Source organism: Lagenorhynchus albirostris, chromosome 7 (assembly GCF_949774975.1).
Source record: "Lagenorhynchus albirostris chromosome 7, mLagAlb1.1, whole genome shotgun sequence".
NCBI lineage: Eukaryota > Metazoa > Chordata > Mammalia > Artiodactyla > Delphinidae > Lagenorhynchus > Lagenorhynchus albirostris.
This window is the reverse complement of record NC_083101.1, coordinates 97,940,285-97,963,622: the sequence shown is the minus strand read 5'-3', so window position 1 is coordinate 97,963,622 and position 23,338 is coordinate 97,940,285.

Here is a 23,338-nt window from a genome sequence, read left to right as displayed (position 1 = left end):
GAGTCTAAACAGCCTGTGTCTAATACCAAGCTGCCCATCTCTTTATTACCCTCTTATTTTAGTAACTATGAAAATCTCTATATCTCCACCACTCCAGAGCTTCAGCAAGGGGTTTACGACTGAGAAAAGTGGTCCCTAGGGTCCTTGTGCCCTGGTTCACAGGGAGATAATGGACCTGAAATTCATTAGTCTCTTTGTGGCTAGTCCAGGTTGATAAATGACCACAAGGCAGTTTTCCGTTCAGCAGAGCACTGCATAAATAGACGTAGCAGAAATTCTATTTCCTTTTCATAGCTGAAGCAAAGGCAGGGGGCAGCTGTCTGTGAAGTGATCCCTCCTCACCAGCTCTAAGTCCCAGCAGCAACCTCAGAAAGCAGGCCACCCTGCACTGGTCTAGCAGAAGCTTTCTTCATATTCCCACAGCACAGTCATATTCTCATTGTCTGCTTCAATGAGCTAACTTGTTCTCAGCTCAGAATGGAATCTGTTGGATTACCAGCTTTATAGTAAACATACCTCCATAGTTCTAAATATGGACTATTCAGATTTTAAATTTCCTGAGGGCTGCAGCTCTCCTGCTCACCATTGCATTTCCAACACCTGATTCATAGTAGGTTTTCAATATTTGCTGAATCAATAAATAAAAGGATGGAGGAGAGAAAAAGTTGTTTATCAAGCCATGGTCTTACAAAAGACCAAAGTCCTGTCCCTGGTTGTGGAGGCTCTTGCCTGTCTTGGGGTGGACACCTAACAGACTTTCATCTCTCACTGACCTGACAGCTCTAGTTACTTTCTTGGCTTCCTGAAACTAACAAGCCAGACTCAGACTCATCACTCCTTAATTCTCTCCCTCCTGCCCTTACCAGCTCTAATGTGTCATCTGAATTCAAGACATCAGGATTTAGTAGAAGGAGCAAAAGTCATGGCTGACTTGATATCCACTGTGTCTGGCTGCCTTTGCATCCTTTTGCTACAAAATAATCCATCTAAGTTCATGAGTGCTGTAACAAGGCATCTCCTGTTCTCTCTATTCCCAACCCCTCCCTCAAAGCAGTTAAATTAATATTTGTCAGTTGCTCCTGAGTTTATAAATCTCTGCAAGACGAATGTAAAAGACTGACTGATGGGGTAGAGGCTATATTTTTAGCTGATTTTTCCCCTTTTCCTTTTTCCAAGAGCAGCACTAACACTATTGTAATGCACCGTTTGATATTTTAGCATTTCAGATATTTTACAGTAAATTACTTCAGTTTATGGCATTTTGCTTCCTTACATAATTGTTATAAATAACCTTCAAATGACATAAAAGCCATAAACATTGCAAAACTGAAAAGTAAATTATAGACATTTCAGAATGTACTAGTGGGAACTCAAACACGTTAAGGCAAGCGAGGAAGGTAAGTTTGTTTGTTCTCTCCTTCCTTAACCAGCCACCTCATATTTCCACAGTAAATAATCCACAGTAAATAAATGCCAAAGAGCAGGAGGGATCGGCTGCCTACTTTCATAAAGACTCAAGCGGCCCTCCTGGCTCTGTCTGGCACCACAGCCAGGGAGATGGAGGTCCAGGTTGGAGGGGCTGCATTTAAGGATATTTATGGCTGCTAAGAGGATTAGCTGGAGACAAGGGTGTAAATCCAAGGACAGGGCTGTACCAGGCAAACTCTCAGTCTACACTGCACTCCGCAGGGTGACACGGAAGTGTTTGCAAGGCCTTGCTGAACTTCAGATTCGTCCACATGTCATCCTTAGTATAATAGCTCCCATTTATTGTGTGCCTACTGTCTATGTGATGCCAGGCACTTTACAAACATTTTTTCATTGAATCCTTTTCCATAAGGAAACTATGTGGTGGGGTCAGGGTGGGGATAAGGAGGGGAGGGCTGTTTTATCTGGCCCTCACTTTCACAAAGGGCCTTAGTGTCGCCAAATGATGTTACCCCACGTCTGTATGTAGTTAAAATATTATTTTATTGAATGTAAACAGTTAAAATATGTTCTGATTATTGAGAAGCTGGTTTTCATTTGTTTCATTTTTTTCATTTGTTTAATGAACCAGGAGACTCAAAAAATGGAACTGATTTGTGCTGGTCTCAAACTATGGGAAACCTTGATTATTCCCCCATTTTATAGATGAGAGCACTAGGGCTCAAGGAAGTTAAATCCCTTGTCAAAGATTCAAAGAGCTGAGGAGGGAAGGGTATTGGCAGCCCTTTCTGTTTACCTCAAAAACTTTTTCTCTGCCATACACGTGCTTCAGGAGAAATTTTCAGAGAGAGCTCTTATATGAGTCCCCTTTATGCAGTGAGGCTAGGCTGTTTGGACCACTGTGGTCAGGGAACTCTCTAATGAATGACAACCTATGCTCAGAGTCAACCAGAATTTATAGTCAGACTCCAGTCTTCCATATCAAGGCAGACACATTTTCCTTCTCCTCTATCTCACCACACAAACACACACACACACTTATGAAAGGTAATAACTTAGACTCCAAGAACTTTAGAGTTGAAAATGACTTTCAGTTGTCCTCAGATGTAATTCCCTTGTTTTACAGGTGAGGAAACTAAAACAAAGATGAGTGATTTGCCCAAGGTTATACCCCAGTAGTCAAATTAGTATTCAAAACCAGAGCTCCTAACTCTTTTCTGCCAATGTACTTTGGAGTATACATTCTAGAATTCTTACAGTATTTTCTCTCAAATACATTTTTTATATGTGACATATTATTCAAGGGACAATGTATTTCTCTGGCTGAAAGATGGAACTAATTCTCTATTAATCTATTATGCTTTGAAAGATTTTTGTGTGTGTGGTATGCAGGCCTCTCACTGTTGTGGCCTCTTCCGTTGCGGAGCACAGGCTCCGGACGCACAGGCTCAGCGGCCATGGCTCACGGGCCCAGCCGCTCCGCGGCATGTGGGATCTTCCCGGACCGGGGCACGAACCGCGTCCCCTGCATCGGCTGGCGGACTCTCAACCACTGCGCCACCAGGGAAGCCCTGAAAGATATTTTTGATTTTAAAAAGTATATTGAAAATAAGTCTCATAGAATGATTGATTGAAACTTAAATAGGATTATTTCTTGATTGGCTCGTGAACTATTCTGCCTTGAAGCCACCAGGTTCTCTGGCCCCAGACAAAACCAGCACCATAAATCTCCAGCATATATGTGCCTGTCATAGCCTCAGCCTTGAACCATTTATCTCAACTTGCCCCTGGCAGCAAGCCCTCTCTGCTCTTGATATTCCCGACTAGGATTACCTAGCTTTCCTATTCACCTCTCCGTGCTGATTTTAATGGGCCATCAGACTTGACCCACACTGTCGTCTTCCTGACTATGGCCCTGGATGCATCATGGACAGATTTCTCCAGTTTGTACAACCCCAATAACACTGCCAGAGGTTTCCTGACAAAACCCTTCCTGAATCAGCCTGGACTTGAAACGCTCCCTCACTGGTGATCCCATTAGAATATGATCTCTAGTCAACACAGCTGACCAGATTACATAGGACCAGAAAATTCTTCATCTTCTATCCATCCCACTTCAGATATATTATAGCAAAATGATATTTCATAACTATGTGTTCTCTGATTTTTAGAATTTTGTGCAAACTGCAGTCTTTTTGGGTATAAAGATGGTAGCTTAAGTGAAATGATGTATTAGTCAAGATAGGCTAACTGCGGTAACAAACAATTCCACAGCTTAGTGACCTAACACTATGAAATTTTAGTTCTGTTTTATGAAATAGTCCATTGCTGGTATTCTGGTCAGGCAGCTCTCCTGAGTGGCTCAACCCAGAATCCTTGCAGTATGTGACTCTTCCGTCTCCTGGGGTCTTGGAGTCTTCTACTAGACACTCATATCCAGCCAGCAGGTGGGGTGAGGAGGGAGTGTAGTGAGAAGTACAGAGGTTTTTATGGGCCAGGCTTGGAATTTATATACATCACATCTGTCCACATTCCATAGAGCACAACTCAGTCACTGGAGAGACTGGGAAATGAGATCAAGCTATGTATCTAGCAGGAAAAGAAGAGGGATCTTGATGAGCACAGAGTCCTTTTCTCTCTCTCTTGACCAGGCAGAAACTGAGGTGGAAGGACTCCACATGAATACATAGCATAGAATGCAATGGGGGTGTACATTTACTGAAAAACACAACTGAGAGGTTCAAGATACTCTTCAAAATAGCTCTTCAGGTTGTGAGTGTAGATTCAGCTCAGGGGGTTATGAATTCTGTTGTAGAAGAGTTTTTGAGTTTCAGATTTCTAACCATACTGTGTAGAGACAGGGAGGTACAGACTGACCTCTTTGTTAAACTGGAGAATAATACAATGACTTTTAACTTCTACCAGACATTGTTACTTGGTGGGATAGTCTTACACTTCATTTAGTTCAGTTTATATACAATTTAGTCTAGTTCATGTAATTTCAGGGAAATCTCATCGTCTTTGCCCAAAACTGACTGGAAGAGTGAACTTCTGTTGCAAGTTCGAGCAACGGGCCACTGTGCCAATTGACCTTACAGGATTGGAGCCAGAAACAAGCCATAAAAATAGTTGCTATGCTCCCTGGTTATTGGTTGATATTTAAGAGGATATCATGAATGTACTGGGTGTAATTCAAAGATTGTTGAATACCCTATTCTGCTTGAAAATATTCACTTCTTCATTCCTTTGGGTGACTCTATGGTTTTCTAGGGTTCTTATTCATTGAAAGGAGGAAGAATACTTCAAAACTATTATCAGGTAATAGTTCCTGGGAAGTTGTGACATCTGGCTTGTCAGTGGGTGCAGGCCAGAAGAGATTCTGTGTGGCATGATGCCTGATGGTCTTTACTACAAGGGCAAGTATTCTGTGAAGCAAGGTGGCCCTGTGAGGATGATGCAAAGCTTAAAAGCTAAGAGGAGAAAACCTGAAGACCCTAGTAGAGAGGTGGGTGACGGGGAACAGGAGACCGACATTAACATAACACCACACTACACCACATCACACTGCACTGCATCACACCATAGAATGCTGTTGGGTGACTACCTTCTTTCTCTGTAACCAGATTAGAACTCTATATTAATGTCCCATGCCTAAAATAATTTGGGAGACATTTTTATGGCTGAGTAGTATTCCACTGTACATATGTACGATGTATACTCAACCATATAAAAGAACGAAATAATGCCATTTGCAACAACATGGATACAACTAGAGATTATCATACTAAGTGAAGTAAGGCAGAAAGAGAAAGACAAATATCGTATGATGTCACTTATATGATGAATCTAAAATACGGCACAAATGAACCTATCTACAAAACAGAAATAGACTCACAGACATAGATATCATACTTGTGGTTGCCAAGGGGGAGAGGGGAGGGAGAGGGATGGACTGGGAGTTTGGGGTTGGTAGTTGCAAACTGTTACATTTAGAATGGATAAACAACAAGGTCCTAATGTATAACACAGGGAACTATATTCAATATCCTGCAATAAACCATAATGGAACAAAATATTGAAAAAGAATGTCTATATGTGTATAACTGAGTCACTTTGCTGTACAGCAGAGATTGGCACAGCATTTTACATCAACTATACTTCAATTTAAAAAAAATAAAGAGGAAAAAATATGATATTTACTCAAGTTGATGACTGTGCTATGGCCATTTAATATCTCTATTCCTTTTTTTTTTTGATTCATAGAAGCTTTATTTGTAATAGCTAAAAATAGAAACAACACAAAGGTCCATCAATAGGTAATAAATAAATAAATGGTGATATACTAATATAATAGAATACTATTTAGCAATAAAAGGGGATGAGCTATTGATACATGAGGCATAAGAACAATTAAAATAATTATGCTGAGCAAAATAAGCCAGGCAAAAAAAAGAGCATATAATGTATGAGATAATTTACATAAAATTATAGAAAATGGAAACTAGTATAGTGACAGAAATTGGGTCACTGGTTGTCTGGCAGTGGGAGGGGGTAAGGAGGACAAAAGGAGGGTTCACAGAGGGGTACAAAGAAGAAAATATTGGGGTTATGCCTTTGTTCTGCATCTTGGCTGTGGTGAAAGGTATACACATGTTAAAACATCAAATTGTACACTTTAAATATGTGCAATTTACTGTATATCAATTGACCTCAGTAATATATTTTTGTGTGTGTGTTTATTTTTTCATTTTTATATTTTTGAATTTTTGAATTTTATTTAATTTATTTTTTTATACAGCAGGTTCTTATTAGTCATCCATGTTATGCACATCAGTATATACATATCAATCCCAATTGCCCAATTCATCACACCCCCACCCCCACCCCCTGCCGCTTTCCCCCCTTGGGGTCCATACGTTTGTTCTCTACATCCGTGTCTCACTTTCTGCCCTGCAAACTGGTTCATCTGTACCATTTTCCTAGGTTCCACACATATGCATTAATATACAATATTTGTTTTTCTCTTTCTGACTTAACTTCACTCAGTAGGACAATCTCTAGATCCATCCACGTCTCTACAAATGACTCAATTTCATTCCTTTTTATGACTGAGTAACAATCCATTGTGTATATGTACCACATCTTCTTTATCCAATGGTCTGTTGATGGGCATTTAGGTGGTTTCCATGTCCTGGCTATTGTAAATCGTGCTGTGATGAGCATTGGGGTGCATGTGTCATCTTGAATTATGGTATCCTCTTGGTATGTGCCCAGTAGTGGAATTGCTGGGTCATATGGTAATTCTATTTTTAGATTTTTAAGGAACCTCCATACTGTTCTCCATAGTGGCTGTATCAATTTACATTCCCACCAACAGTGCAAGAGGGTTCCCTTTTCTCCACACGCTTTCTGACATTTGTTGTTTGTAGATTTTCTGATGATGCCCATTCTAACAGGTGTGAGGTGATACCTCATTGTAGTTTTGATTTGCATTTCTCTAATAATTAGTGATGTTGAGCATCTTTTCATGTGCTTCTTGGCTACCTGTATGTCTTCTTTGGAGAAATGTCTATTTAGGTCGTCTGCCCATTTTTGGATTGGGTCGTTTGTCTTTTTTAATACTGAGCTGCATGAGCTGTTTATGTATTTTGGAGATTAATATTTTGTCCTTTGATTCGTTTGCAAATATTTTCTCCCATTCTGAGGGCTGTCTTTTCCTCTTGTTTATAGTTTCCTCTGCTGTGCAAAAGGTTTCAGGCCTTATTTGTTTATTTTTGTTTTTATTTCCATTACTCTAGGAGGTGGATCAAAAAAAATCTTGCTGTGATTTATGTCAAAGAATGTTCTTCCTATGTTTTCCTCTAAGAGTTTTATAGTGTCCAGTCTTACATTTAGGTATCTAATCCAGTTTGAGTTTATTTTTGTGTATGGTGTTAGAGAGTGTTCTAATTTCATTCTTTCACATGGAGCTGTCCAGTTTTCCCAGCACCACTTATTGAAGAGATTGTCTTTTCTCCATTGTATATCCTTGCCTCCTTTGTTAAACATTAGCTGACCATAGGTGCATGGGTTTATCTCTGGGCTTTCTATCCTGCTCCATTGATCTATATCTCTGTTTTTGTGCCAGTACCATATTGTCTTGATTACTGTAGCTTTGTAGTATAGTGTGAATTCAGAGGGTCTGATTCCTCCAGGTCTGCTTTTTTCCCTCAAGACTGCTTAAGCTATTCGGTGTCTTTTGTGTCTCTGTACAAATTTTAAGATTTTTTGTTCTAGTTCTGTAAAAACAATGCCATTGGTAATTTAAAAGGGATTGCATTGAATCTGTAGATGGTTTTTGGTAGTATGGTCATTTTCACGATATTGATTCTTCCAATCCAGGAACAGGGTATATCTCTCCGTGTCTTGGTATCATCTTTAATTTCTTTCATCAGTGTCTTATAGTTTTCTGCATACAGGTCTTTTGTCTCCCCAGGTAGGTTTATTCCTAGGTATTTTATTATTTTTGTTGCAATGGTAAGTGGGAGTTTTTCCTTAATTTCTCTTTCAGATTTTTCATTATTACTGTATAGGAATGCAAGAGATTTCTGTGCATTAATTTTGTATCCTGCAAATTTACCAGTTCATTGATTAGCTCTAGTAGTTTTCTGGTGGCATCTTTAGGATTCTCAATGTATACTACCATGTCATCTGCAAACACTGACTGTTTTACTTCTTCTTTTCCAATTTGTATTCCTTTTATTTTTTTTTTCTTTTCTGATTGTCGTGGTTAGGACTTCCAAAACTATGTTGAAAAATAGTGCTGAGAGTGGACATCCTTGTCTTGTTCCTGACCTTAGAGTAAATGTTTTCAGTTTTTCACCATTGAGAATGATGTTTGCTGTGGGTTTGTCATATATGGCCTTTATTATGTTGAGGTAGGTTTGCTCTATGTCCACTTTGTGGAGAGTTTTTATCGTAAATGGGTGTTGAATTTTGTCAAAAGCTTTTTCTGCATCTATTGAGATGATCATATGGTTTTTATCCTTCAGTGTGTTAATATGGTGTATCACATTGATTGATTTGCATATATTGAAGAATCGTTGCATTTGATCATGGTGTATGATCCTTTTAATGTGTTGTTCGATTTTGTTTGTTAGTATTTTGTTGAGGATTTTTGCATATATGTTCATCAGTGATATTGGTCTGTAATTTTCTTTTTTTTTTTTGTAGTATCTTTGTCTGGTTTTGGTATCAGGGTGATGGTGGCCTCATAGAATGAATTTGGGAGTGTTCCTTCCTCTGCAATTTTTTGGAAGAATTTGAGAAGGATGGGTGTTAGCTCTTCTCTTAATGTTCAATAGAATTCACCTGTGAAGCCATCTGGTTCTGGACTTTTTTGTTTGTTGGAAAAATTTAATCACAGTTTCAATTTCATTACTTGTGATTGGTCTGTTCATATTTTCTATTTCTTCCTGGTTCAGTCTTGGAAGGTTATACCTTTCTAAGAATTTGTCCATTTCTTGCAGATTGTCCACTTTATTGGCATAGAGTTGCTTGTAGTAGTCTCTAAGGATGCTTTGTATTTCTGTGGTGTCTGTTGTAACTTATCCTTTTTCATGTCTATTTTTATTATTTGAGTCCTCTTCCTCTTTTTCTTGATGATTCTGGCTAATGATTTATCAATTTTGTTTACCTTCTCAAAGAACCAGCTTTTAATTTTATTGATCTTTGCTATTGTTTCCTCTGTTTTTATTTCATTTATTTCTGCTCTGATCTTTATGATTTCTTTCTTTCTACTAACTTTAGGTTTTGTTTGTTCTTCTTTCTCTAGTTCCTTTGGGTGTAAGACTGTTTATTTGAGATGTTTTCTTGTTTCTTGAGGTAGGCTTGTATAGCTATAAACTTTCCTTTTAGAACTTCTTTTGCTGCATTCCATAGGTTTTGGATCGTCATGTTTTCATTGTCATTTGTCTCTAGGTATTTTTTGATTTCCTCTTTGATTTCTTCAGTGGTCTCTTGGTTATTTAGTAACGTATTGTTTAGCATCCATGTGTTTGTGTTTTTTATATTTTTTTCCCTGTAATTGATTTGTAATCTCATAGCATTGTGGTAGAAAAGATGCTTGATATGATTTCAATTTTCTTAAATTTTATGAGGCTTGATTTGTGACCGAAGATATGATCTACCCTTGAGAATATTCTGTGTTCACTTGAGAAGAAAGTGTAATCTGCTGTTTTTGTTTGGAATGTCCTATAAACATCAATTAACTGTATCTGGTCTATTGTGTCATTTAAAGCTTGTGTTTCCTTATTAATTTTCTCTCTGGAAGATCTGTCCATCGGTGTAAGTGAGGTGTTAAAATCCCCCACTATTACTGTGCTACTGTCGATTTCCTCTTTTATAGCTGTTAGCAGTTGCCTTATGTATTGATGTGCTCCTATGTTGGGTGCATATATACTTATAATTGTTATATCTTCTTCTTAGATTGATCCTTTGATCATTATGTAGTGTCTTTCCTTGTCTCTTGTAACATTCTTTATTTTAAAGTCTATTTTATCTGATATGAGAATTGCTACTGTAGCTTTCTTTTGATTTCCATTTGCATGGCATATCTTTTTCCATCCCCTCACTTTCAGTTTGTATGTGTCCCTAGGTCTGAAGTGGGTCTCTTGTAGACAGCATATAGATGGGTCTTGTTTTTGTATCTATTCAGTGAGCCTGTGTGTTTTGTTTGGAACATTTAATCCATTCATGTTTAAGGTAATTATTGATATGTATGTTCCTATGACCATGTTCTTAATTTTGGCAGGGTTGTTTTTGTAGGTCCTTTTCTTCTTTTGTGTTTCCCCCTTAGAGAAGTTCCTTTCGCATTTGTTGTAGAGCTGGTTTGGTGGTGCTGTATTCTCTCAACTTTTGCTTGTCTCTAAAGCTTCTGATGTCTCCATCGAATCTAAAGGAGATCCTTGCCAGGTACAGTAACCTTGGTTGTAGTTTCTTCCCTTTCATCACTTTAAGTATATCATGCCCTGCCTTCTGGCTTGTAGAGTTTCTGCTGAGAAATCAGCTGTTAACCTTATGGGAGTTCCCTTTTATGTTATTTGTCATTTTTCCCTTGTTGCTTTCAATAATTTTTCTTTGTCTTTAATTTTTGCCAATTTAATTACTATGTATCTCGGTGTGTTTCTCCCAGGGTTCATCATATATGGGACTCTCTGCCCCTCCTGGACTTGGGTGGCTATTTCCTTTCCCGTGTTATGGAGGTTTTTGGCTATAATCTCTTCAAATATTTTCTCGGGTCCTTTCTCTCTCTCTTCTCCTTCTGGGACCCCTATAATGTGAATGTTGTTGCACTTAATGTTGTCCCAGAAGTTTCTTAGGCTGTCTTCATTTCTTTTCATTCTTTTTTCTTTATTCTGTTCTGCAGCTGTGAATTCCACCATTCTGTCTTCCAGGTTACTTCTCCATTCCTCTGCCTCAGTTATTCTGCTATTGATTCCTTCTAGTGTATTTTTTGTTTCAATTATTGTATTTTTCATTTCTGTTTGTTTGTTTTTTAATTCTTCTAGGTCTTTGTTGAACATTTTTTGCATCTTCTTGATCTTTGCCTCCATTGTTTTTCTGAGGTCCTGGATCATCTTCACTATCATTATTCTGAATTCTTTTTCTGGAAGGTTGCCTATCTCTACTTCATTTATTTGTTTTTCTGCAGTTTTATCTTGTTCCTTCATCTGGTACATAGCTCTCTACTTTTTCATGTTATCTATCCTTCTGTGAATGTGGATTTTGTTCCACAGGCTGCAGGATTGTAGTTCTTCTTGCTTCTGCTGTCTGCCCTCTGGTGGATGAGGCTATCTAAGAGGCTTGTGCAAGTTTCCTGACAGAGGGACTGGTGGTGGGTAGAGCTGGCTGTTGCTCTGGTGGGCAGAGCTCAGTAAAACTTTAATCCGCTTGATGGCTGATGGGTGTGGCTGGGTTCCCTCCCTGTTGGTTGTTTGGCCTGAAGTGACCCAAAACTGGAGCCTACCTGGGTTCTTTGGTGGGGCTAATGGCAGACTCTGGGAGGGCTCACGGCAAGGAGTACTTCCCAGAACTTCCGCTGGCAGTGTCCCTGTCCTCACAGTGAGACAGAGCCACCCTCCGCCTCTGCAGGAGACCCTCCAACACTAGCAGGTAGGTCTGGTTCAGTCTCCTATGGGGTCACTGCTCCTTCCCCTGGGTCCTCATGCACACACTACTTTGTGTGTGCCCTCCAAAAGTGGAGTCTCTGTTTCCCCCAGTCCTGTCAAAGTCCTGCAGTCAAATCCCACTGGCCTTCAAAGTTTGATTCTCTAGGAATTCCTCCTCCCATTGCCAGACCCCCAGGTTTGGAAGCCTGACCTGGGCCTCAGACCCTTCACTCCAGTGGGTGGACTTCTGTGATATAAGTGTTCTCCAGTTTGTGAGTCACCCACCTAGCAGTTATGGGATTTGATTTTATTGTGATTGCGCCCCTCATACTGTCTCATTGTGGCATCTCCTTTGTCTTTGGATGTGGGTAACTTTAGTGAGTTCCAGTGTCTTCCTGTTGATGATTGTTCAGCAGTTAGTTGTGATTCCATTGTTCTCACAAGAGGGAGTGAGAACACGTCCTTCTACTCTGCCATCTTGAACCAATCTCTCCAATATCTCTATTCTTAGGAAATGCATTTTAAACTATTTATGGGTAAAAAGCTATGATACGTGTAGATTACCACCAAGTGGTTCAGAAAAAAAAATGCATACCTAGAGCACAAATGCACAAATAGTAAAGTGAATGGAGTAAATGTTATCAATAGATGAATCTGAGTAAAGGGTATACAAGAGTTATTTGTTTTTTATTTTTGCAACTTTTCTGTATTTTGAAAGTATTTCTGTATTTGAAATTATTTTCAAATACAAGATTAAAAACTTAAAAAAAATACTTTGAAACCTTTCAGCCTCATAAAAATGCTCTGGTATGGAGTGGGGAGGTGCAGCTGTGAGACATCTTTGCTCAGACTTCCTTTAATTCCCTCAATGGCTCCATGAAACACCATGTGAAGCATGTTCCAAAGCAAGCAGACCTCTTGAACCTTGATGATGTTGATGATGATGATCTGTGTGTCGTCAATAACTCAAGGTTTGTTCTATGTGAATGGCTGTGACAATAGAGCTCTTACAGGTGGGCTGGGGGTCTGAGGCAGGTAGAAGCTACAGAAGGGTAAGAAACATTCTTCACAAGCTACTGTCTAGGTGAGGATGAACAGGGAAGGAAGCTAGTCTGCAGAGGTGGCAGCTTTGACATACAGAATCAGTCCCATCCTTCCTGATTTCCTTTATTTCTGCTAAAAGTTTAGCAGAAACTTAGAAATCAAACTCTGAGACTTCTACACCACTTCCACCATTTATTTGTTTATGTCAGATTATGTCTGGAGCCAAGCTGTCGATTCCAGAATAAAAGGAGAGCTTTGCAGTAGCTCTGCCACTCCCAGCCACTGGAGAAAGATGTGGAGAGGAATGGGAACTCTGGACAGTGGGCTGTATGAGGGCTTGCCTGCAGTGTGTTCAGCTTGGCCTCAAATCAGAGATTTCCTTCTCACCCAAGCTTGCCCTGAAGGGCAGCACAATCAAAACTCCCTTATTTGTTTCTTCCCTGAAACTTCCTCATATCTTTAAAATCCTTGGGATAGATAAGAAATAAAAACAAGCAATAGCAAAACCTATCCTGACTAATGTGAAAAGAATAAGCTCGGCCTCATCTATTTCATATTGTAGAACATTTTACAACAGCTTTGTCAAATGCTATCTTATTTCTGAAATCAGCCTCCCTTTAACATGAAGTTTTTAAAATACTATTTTAAAGAAAATGAGATTTTAATATAAAGTAATAATAGCAATGCTGGAAATAAGCCAAAGTTGCACCCATTAGGCAAACATGTAACAAACATAATTTTTTCCACTGAGTGTGTGTGTGTGTGTGTGTGTGTGTGTGTGTGTGTGTGTGTGTGTGTGTAATCCATCAGAACCTTCTATTCTCTAAGTTAAACATTCCCAGTCTCTTATTCCAGGCTTCACTCTACACTTTAAAATGTCCATCTGTTTGTCCCTAGTCTTGCTTAAATGAGGCCCCATAGAACAACATAGATATAGTCTGACCATTATTGTAAATCTGGGTTTTTATCTCCCTCTTTTAAATACTACTCTTCTATTAATAATGATATAATATGTGTTAGCTGTTGTCAGTACGGTCAAAGTTGGATAATCTCCACCAAACAAGTTAAGAATATCTCTAGTATGTTAGCAAATTTTTATTTGTTTGTTTTGGGGGAAGAGGGGTAAGCCTCTATAAACTTTCTCTTTATTTTATAAAAATGATGTAGAAAGGCAGCTTATGGGGGATAGCATGAAGTGTGGCTGTAGTCAATCCCCACATCTTCATCTATTCTCCAATCTTTGATATGGATAGTCAACATTTTCTCAATCTTACCTGAACTAATATGAAAACATGCATCAAAAACCTCATTCCAATCAGTTTGTTTTCTTGAGGCCACTCCTTATAGAAATTTGAGAGCCTCCATTTCCCACTGTCAGATGGAAAGTGATCATTCTTTTATTGCCAAAGACTTGGTATTTGACATAATAAAATGTAGAGTGTCTCTTGTTATTGATTGCAGCACTGAGACAATGTACTATCCTTTCCCTTCTCCAGGCACTAGTTTTCCCATCTGCAAAATGAAAGAACCAATCCCCACCCCTCCACCAGTGCTGCACAATAGAACTTTCCTCCATGGTGGAAATATTCCATGTCTATTGTCCAATATGGTGGTCACTAGCCCCATGTAGCTATTAAGCATTTCAAATGTGATTAGTGTGACTGAGAAATTTAATTTTATTAACTTCATTCATTGTAACTGAATAGCCACATGTAACCAGTGGCTACCATCTGGGTCAGCACAGATCTAGAACTTCTTGCAGAATTAAATAAGTAGATTGAATGTGTAAGGTGATAGGGGTATTTTATGACATAGGATTGGTCCAGAGATTTAGCTGGATCAGGAGATACTATGATCACATCTTTTCCATCTCATCACTTGATTCCATATGAGGAGCTCCTTCCTGACTTGAAGGAATGAGGTTCTACTCTGAATCCATCCCTAACTGGGAATGCAGCTTCTTCTCTCTGGACTTTGTTTCCTTCTTCTATAAAGCTGGAGGATTATTTAGTTTGGCTGAGTCTTCCCAACCCCCACTATCGGTGGACCCTCAGGATACATGGATGAGAGAGGGACAGGCCTTTGGAGAAGACACGTTATCTTTTCCATGTGACAGCTGCCACTTGTCAATCTATTACCATGGGAGTGGCAACATCAGAGGCAGAGAGGAGAAGTAAGAGATCACCTGGGTGGTATTGGCCCCTGGGGACCCTGGACAGGGGCCAGGCTGCAGGCCCATGGACAGGTCCTGAGTGTCCTTCTCTACCCCATCTTTGACTCCTTTATTGACTGGAGCTTATGCTTTGTATGAACTAGCAGGACCCCAAGAGAAAATCTGTGTCATGACTACTGTCTATCTGGTAGTGTCCTGGGATGCCAGCTGGCAGTGCTTCCTTAGGGAACAAAAGGAAGTCCTCTCATCTATAGAAGAGCAATATTTTGCCTCTAGAGTTCTTTATACTTTTATAGCCTCTCTTGTCCCCTCTTTTCCCAAATGAAATCAAGGCCTCACAGCCACCTGATGCGCAGCTATTAATACCCCATCATCAGATAAAGTAGTTACACATTAGGGGACAGAGCCTTAGCCAATATCACACAACTGGCTAATGCAGAGACAGTCTTAGCCCCCAAGCGTCCAGACTCCCGGTCCAGTACTTACATTGTTGCCATCCAGTGTACCTCAGCAGCCTTCCTGCTCTATGTCAGCCATGGCTATCAGGGTTGAGGGTGTTGGTGGCTCTGTAAGGTCTAGGGGCCAACCCACCCACCTTGAACTTGAGAGGAAGCAAGACAGCAAATAGGGAGACATACCTTCATGATGCCCTGGGTAAGATCTGGGCATAGTTATGTTTAGGATGGAGCTCGGAGAGGAAAAAAATACTTAGCTACACTTTAGAGAACTGGCAGAGCTTCTACGCCAAGACCCCATGGAACTAGGGCAGAGAGTGTCCTCTATGCCCTTTTCCACAGCCCATATTTGCAGGCAGCCTGGATAAATCTAACTAAGCATCCAGTCTCCAGGGCTGCTTCTTCAGTCCCCACCTGGCCCCACTAATGGCTGGAGCCTTTGCACTGTCTGAATCAGCAGGACATGCTGGATGTACTGCCTGGGCCTTCTGATACTAATGGCTTTGGCTTCAGTTCCAGGAGCTGGCCCCAGTGGGAATTTCATTCTTGCTGTGCTGGGCCTGGGTATCTCTCAGGCAAATTAGTTTTTGATGGGGCAGGTACTGCATCGTTTCCATTAAGTACCATAATGGAGACATCATTATCGACAGGTGCCTTGACCTCTCCCTGGCTAATGAGTAGCTATCGATACGCAAGTCATGTAAGCATTTTACCTTTCTGTACCCTTCACCTCCCCCACAACCCGTCCCCACACATCCTCCTTTCTCTTCCTTCTCCTGCCAGAGCCAGGATACAAGACAGCTTGAAAACAGGATGGCCAAGTCACTTAGAATCCCTGGAATGATTAAAAAAAAAAAAAAAAGCACTGACCCAGGAGTCAGGAAACAAGGGTCTCTTCTCAAGGGACGTGGAGCAACACACTTCATCTTTTTGGACCTTTTTTTCTCATTATTCAAATGGATTTAATAATGCCTGCCCTGCCTACCTCACAGGGACATTATAAGGATCAAATGAGATTAAAGGTATAAAAAAGCTTTGAATAGTTAAAAGCTCTATAGCATTGAAAGAGATTGCTTTTAAGACAAATGTAAAGGAGCTCAGTGTTTAAAGGGAACATCGGAGGTAAAAAGGAGAGTGAGAGTTTTCCATATTTCTGGGAACACGTGGATCTTCCGAATGCTACCAATGAAATGAAACTGTTTACCAGCATTTCACTCCTTGATGCCTCCACAGAGAGGCAGGGTGATCATGAGAGATCAACTGCTTGGTTTCTCTTGCTCAGGTGAGTCGTTTAATGACAAACCTTGTTCCATGCTCCCTCTTTGACAAGCAGGGTATCTGGGAAACAGGATCTGGCACAAGGGTCAGGATTACTTGTTCCTGAAATGCAGGACAAAGAACCAAAAGGGCTGATCCAAGTGAGCAGTGGCATCCTGAGGGCCCGGAGCCAGGCAGGGCTTCCTATCTAATTGGTAATTCAGAGGACTCACAGAGGGGACTCCAGATTCAAGGACGTAGCTCAGGAATAAGGAAACCAGAAAAGAGAACCTGCAGAAACTCCTGACCCAGCGAGAGGTGGTTCAGTGGCTTTATATGAAATGTTGAGAGCTTCAGTTGGGTGGGAAGAGAGTCCCCAGGCTCCCGAAGACAAGCCTTGTGGCTGGGAGCATCCTTGTTCAAGATTACTGCAGAGATGGTGGGAAGGTCCCTTGCCACTGACTCGCTCTTTCTAGGGCTAGAACTTGGAAATCAAGGAGAGGAAGTGGAGGGCTCTAGAGAGCAGACACTATGGCAGAGAGGAAACTAGGAGAGGAATGTAAGTCAGAATCAGCCATCTAGATATTTGTCAAGAAAACCAAAGGGCCTCAGCCTTGTGGGGTGTGAGAGCCTCTTTAACTTGCATGAGACTTCAATTTCACATTAAGTACAGTTTATAACCACCAACTTTGTACATTCTATGTTCCAACATCGTACCAGGAACTGTAAGGAATGCAGGGATAAGATCTGCCCTCAAGGAGCTTATGGAATATTTGGAAAAAAATAGATAAATTTTAATACAAGAGCAAAATATTGTTACAATGATCCATGAAATGTCATACAAGGAGATAATCAATATGAAAAATCTTTGTGAGTTGCAATGGTCCAGTAAAGATTTCTTGAATGACATGAGTAACGTTTAAAGTTAAATCTACTGGTAAAAGTGTTGTGAACAAGGAGTTACAGGCCAGGGTGAATTTTAGTGATAGAGGAATAAATGAGGCAAGTTAATTTCCTCTTCCTTCTTCATCCTCCTTCTCCCTCTCTTCTTTCCTCTCTTTCTCTTTCTTCTTCTCTTGATACCACCCAACATCATATAAGTCTCTCTAAATCCATTAGGATTTGATTTCCCCTTTCCATCACTTTTAGCATCAAGACCCACTCACTGCCCAACTCATTCATCAACGTTGTCTCAACCCCATCCCAGCTCCCCAGCCTTAGGTCATCCCATTAGGTTACCTGTTCAGCAGCTGGGAGCTGCCACACCGCGGTTCATATCTCCCACCTGACTGCACTCTGCATTCTGCATGTAGCACCATTGGCACTTAACAAAAGTTCAGCATGATGCGTTAGGCTCTTCCCCCTCAGAGGATCTCAGAGCAAAGAACCTAATGCAGGAATTGCCCCTAGAGACCCGTATTTGCAACTCGCTGCCTATGGACTCAGACCCATTAAAATGCAATCTCCACATTATTTTTTTTTTTAAACAGGACTCTTAAAGCCGCATGACGTTATAACTGTCTCGCCAGTAAGCCACATTAAACAGCTCATCAAATTTTTTTCCCACTAGTCCCTCCTCCCATAGGCAGTTATACTGGTAGTTAAATGAACATAATCAATGTGTATTTATTCATTGGCTCACTATCCAATTTGTGGATTATCTACCCTCCTTAAGGCAGCGGCTGCTTCCATCTGCGGCTGCTCTGGGGACATTTCTTCATTCCTTTAACACCTCAGCCAGAGAGTGGGCAGGCGCTCAGAGGACACTCGCAAACATGCTATAAGTGGCTTTGATTAACAAAACAGATCGAGGAGGAAGGCAAGAGTGCTTGCTAGACAGGGCGTGGGAGCAAGGAGAGACTCTTCCATTACCAGGAGCAACCAAGACTGAGCTAGAAAACAAACATTCCTTTAAGGTTGGATCCCTTATCTCAAACGAATGTGGGCCTGAGCTTGCTGGACCTGGCTTGGATGGGCTGTGTCGAAGCCTAGCCAGAGTGGAATTGGGAAACCACGTGAAAGTCAGGTGTTTTAAAGCAGAGGTTAGAATGCAAATTCTGGAGAAGTTTCCTGAGTGGTGTGAACATAGCTGCAACTGCTTATGATGAGAAACCAGTCGTGTCTCTGACACCATTTTTTCCCACAACTCATCTCTTCCTTTGGATGGAACAGGATCAGACTTTCCCAGGTTTATTTAATGGAAATCTCCAACATGCTCTGGCATGTTTTGAGTGTGTGAGATAGATTTCCGAAACTTTGGTTCTGACTTGTTTGGTTTCCAGGAAAACTAGCTGATAGAGAGGGCTTGCCACTGCTAGGAATCCATCATCTCTTGCACCACATACTCAGATTCTCTAGGGTCTTGGCCAGATAGCAGAGCTCCTGTGAACTGGGCTCTGCGGAGTGGAGATGAGCCCAAGGGAGGGACCAGAGCCAGGAGGGCACAAGGCGTCATCATCGCAGAGGGTCCTGAATACCAGTCCCCTGCAGAAGACAGCTGTGGGTATGGGTCTGAGAGTCTGCAACATCTTCTCTAGATCTTCTTCCGGGATAACTGCAGCCAATCAAGGTCTACCTCCTCTTGTCCTTTAGCCACCAACTGGTATTCTCGCGGGCCTTCTGAACAGCACTCAGATCCTTTAGTTACTGGCAACTTTCCAGGACATAAATGGTGGCAGAAAATATGAGAAGGTGGAAATAAAGTAAGGTGTGTTTGGAGAAGGAATGCAGTGAATGAGCCTGAGTTGTCAGTAGTAGGAGGTTTAGTGCTACGTGTGTTTCATTAGAATCATATTCATCAACTCCATTTCCTGTCACTCTCAAGTGAAGAGTGGTAGATAAGAACTTCAGGAGCCTTGACTTAGGCTCTCCAGAACTAGTACAAAACCTTGGGGCTTCTGTCCACTATCAGGCAGCTTGACAATGCACAGAGATAAAATGACTTGTCTACAAATGGAGGCCAGAGCAGGAGTGAAGAGTGGGTTAAACATGGCATTTCCACTAGGATGTTTTATAAAATATAGTCATATGCATGTAAGAAGGGGCAAGGAACAGTTATATCTAAGGTAACCATATCCTGAGTGCTCAGGAATTGGGATGGGGTGAAATCGTACCTTGTGCGTAAAGAGACTCTCCTGGTGTAAAAGTCCAGAGAAACATGGTCAGTTACAGAGCCACCAAAGACCCAAAGACCCCAGTCAGTGTTTTGAAAGAACATGGCACCATCCATGGAGAGGTGCTGTACCAGAGCTGCTCTTGGCATCAGAAGTCCTCTGCATTCCTCAGTTTTCAACAAACTCATATAGGTATTTTTGTACTTGGGTGCCCACCCAGCCCATGCAGGACCTCCTGTGTTAGGGCTCGCCGGCACTGTCTAGATCTCTCTAGGGAAGGACTCCCTGGAGTGGGTATTTGTCCCATCCTGTTGCTCTGGCTCCTGGGTCTGGATATTATCCAGTTGGTTTCAGTTGCCTGATTCAGAGGAATTGTGGAAGTAAAGATGGCCAAAGATGGCCACTGGGTCCAGCAGCAACTGAGGTCCCAGGTCTTTCTTGGCTGACACTGCTACAGAGATGTGAGAGCTGACATAGTCCCCACCAAGTCTCAATGACAACCCAGAAAGTAAAAAACTCCTACATCTGGGAACGGGAACCCCTCTGGAACAGAGATGGATGTGAGGACAGAGGCCTCTGGAGCTGGTGCTCCTTTCAAACAGGGTGGCCCCACTCTAGCCACACCATGCAGGTATCAAGTTAGTCCAGGGGCCATGCACTCATACGTCTACAGTGGCCAGAGAGGTACTAAAGGTGTGGAAAGGGCTGGGCTTCAGTATCTGCGGGGTAATTGGGAACGGTGGGGAGTGTGCTGCACTGGAAAGCATGCCCAACTAAGGGGGTGGCTGAACGGGTATTCCACAAAGCAATGGGGGCCCTGGGAGACCTAATCTTATGATTTCTTTTTAGTAGAAAATTTGTTTTTTTAATTGAAATATTGGCTTCTATTTTTAAAAAATAAAATAAACAAAATCTGTCTTCCCAGTACATGTGGCCCCTGGGACTTCAGCTGGAAATATCTATTTAAGGAGCACAAAGTCTTATTAAAGTAGACAAAACAAGGCAGGATTAAGAGAGAGAAAGTGATGGTCCTAACAACAACAATAATAATATATTCCCCTTGGTTTGTACACAGTCAGCATCCATTGTATCCCTATATGTGCTTCAAAGCCATCATAGACAAGCTCCTCAAAAACCTAAATGTGTCCGCAGAACCTTCCAAGTAGGCTTTGTTAGTTTGTTTGCTTTCCTTGATTTAGCTTGAATTGGCATCTCAACGTGTATGGGTCTCTATCAAACTTTTATTATCCGGGAGGGGTGGTTGGGCTTGTGGGGATGTGGCAGATGAGCAGGCCTGGTGGTCATTTGGAGATAGCCTAACCTCCCCGCAGGAGGGCGGCTTCCATCAGGTGGGCCACAACACAGAGATATTTATACTTACGCTTCAATATGTATGTGAGCATATATCTGCAACTATGGTGTAAATACACAGGCCAAGTCACCAGCCACAGGCAGAGTTACGAACTTTAAGCTGCCTTGTGAATTGCACCATATAAAGAAAAAAACCCCAAGTCTTCTAAGGAGCAACCCAGAACTGCAGCAGAGCTCCCGGTGGTGATACCAGCTTGCATTTCGGCTCCCAAATGGAATGGAAATTAGTAATGAGGCAGCAGCTTTGGGGAGGGGATGGGGACCGGAGTAGAGCCTCCCGTCCCTGGACAATGAGGAGGAGGCCTAGGTTTAGCAGCTAATCAGGAGGTTGTTTGTAGTAGGCAGCGAATGGAATGTCTGCATTCCTTTCCCCATTAGCCACCCTCAAAGCCACCCTGCCGAGTGTTTCCACGTCCCAAGCCTAATGAGTTCCCGGCAGAGGGAATCCAGAAAACTATTGGGGAGCCCAGACATTTACATTCCCCTAATGGCATGGCGCATCTCGAGGTTGATTTATGTCAAGCTCTGTAGCAATAATTCACTGTCAAGGCGACCTACTAATCCTTTAGATTATGCATTTGGTGTGTGTCACCTAAATTGGCTCCCCCATGTGGAGTGGCATGAGGGGGGCGGTAATTTGTGCATATTCCAATCAGGAAGAAGCTTCATAATCTACTGTTGAGAAAGAATGGATCGCTTGCTTTTGATTTTAATGCTGAGAGGTTGGCTCCTGGGATTTTGGAATAAATATTTTATCTCAAAAGATCATTTTGTAGCTTGCAGCCGTCAACCCAGCCAGGTTTTTACTGTTTGTTTATGGTTCACACCACATGATTCAGTAAACTCTGCCAGAGAAACATGTGCATAATTAAGTTTAAAAATCAGCCCCAACTTCACCACAGGACCTACTCCTCAAATCACAGTTTACACACCAAATTCTGTTTATTGCTATTGGGATTTCTGTCCCCACACTTAGTGACTCAGAATCTGAGGTCATCTCTCTGTTTCCTTCTTGATGGCAGACTCTCCCCGGGTGAGGATGTTCCTGGCAAATTCTCTCCCATTGTACTAATTGCCAGTACTAGACTCAAAAATATGAATGACATCATCTCCCCAAGCTACTAAATGGGGCCCCTATCTCAGATACAGCACTTGCTATGTTATGCTCAGTATCATACAAATGGGAAATGTGAAAGTTGTTTATTTTTCCCATTTCACAGTTGTACAGAATGAGATCTAAGAAGAATAATAGCTGATTCTTACAGGGTAGTTACTGTGTTCCAGGCACTGTTCAAAGTGTTTTACATTTATTAGCTTGGTTAATCCTCACCAACAGCCATCTAATATAAGCACGATCATCCCCATTTACAGATTGGGAAACTGAGACACAGAGAGGTTAGGTGACTTAAGGTGGCCTTGTTTATAGAGTGAGTTGATGGTGGAGCAGTGGGACCACTATGCCATGCTGTCTCCCAGGTGTATTTGTATCACAGGACCAAGCAGTGAAAACAAACAACACACAGTGAAGCGAAAATTCCAATCACCTTAATTAAGGCTTAGCCTAACGTTGCAGGTCAACTTCAAGAATGACCTCAAGAAGGTGCTCCACCAAAACTTCTAATCCCACTATTAGAGAATAGAAGCTCTGAGCTAAATTGCCCTCTTTCTGTTTTCTGCACTCTGCAAAAATGCATCTCTCTCTGGCAGGGAAGGCATATACCTCTCGAGGAACTTATTTATAAGATCCTAGTGAATCTAGTGAATCTTTCCTCACCTTAGACGAGATGAGGAAAGTCAAAACAATTCATTCATTCAACAAATACTCATGAGAAGCTCTCATGTGCCAAGTTCTGAACCAGCCTCTGGTGACCCAGGAACATATAAGGCACAGCCCTGTCTTCAAGAAACTCACAGCCAAAATGCATGAGAAATGGACCAGCACAGGGAGAAATGACCCATCACCATCACAAGACCATTTCTACCAGTGCTGCTTCTGTCTAGGACCTGCAACGTAAGGTCCAGAGGATGGGTGATACCGGGAAAGAAGACATGGGAGGCAGGCAAAATCTGAGACTAGCAGGGTAATTTCTAGTGGTGTGTGCAGTTTTCTGATGGAGGGCAGAACGAACTTCTAGGCCAAATACCTTTGCTATTATTGGCTTTGTCTCTTTTGTGAAGTTGTTTGACTCCCTCTCGAATGACTGCAGGGGAAATGAAAAAGTGTTACAGTGAGGCAGTGAGGTCATTAAAATGAGGGGCTGTCATTCCATCTGCACTCCCAATATTCACTGGGCAAAGAACAGGCAAAGAATAGCACTACTTCTGCTGTACATCCAGGGAAGAATAACT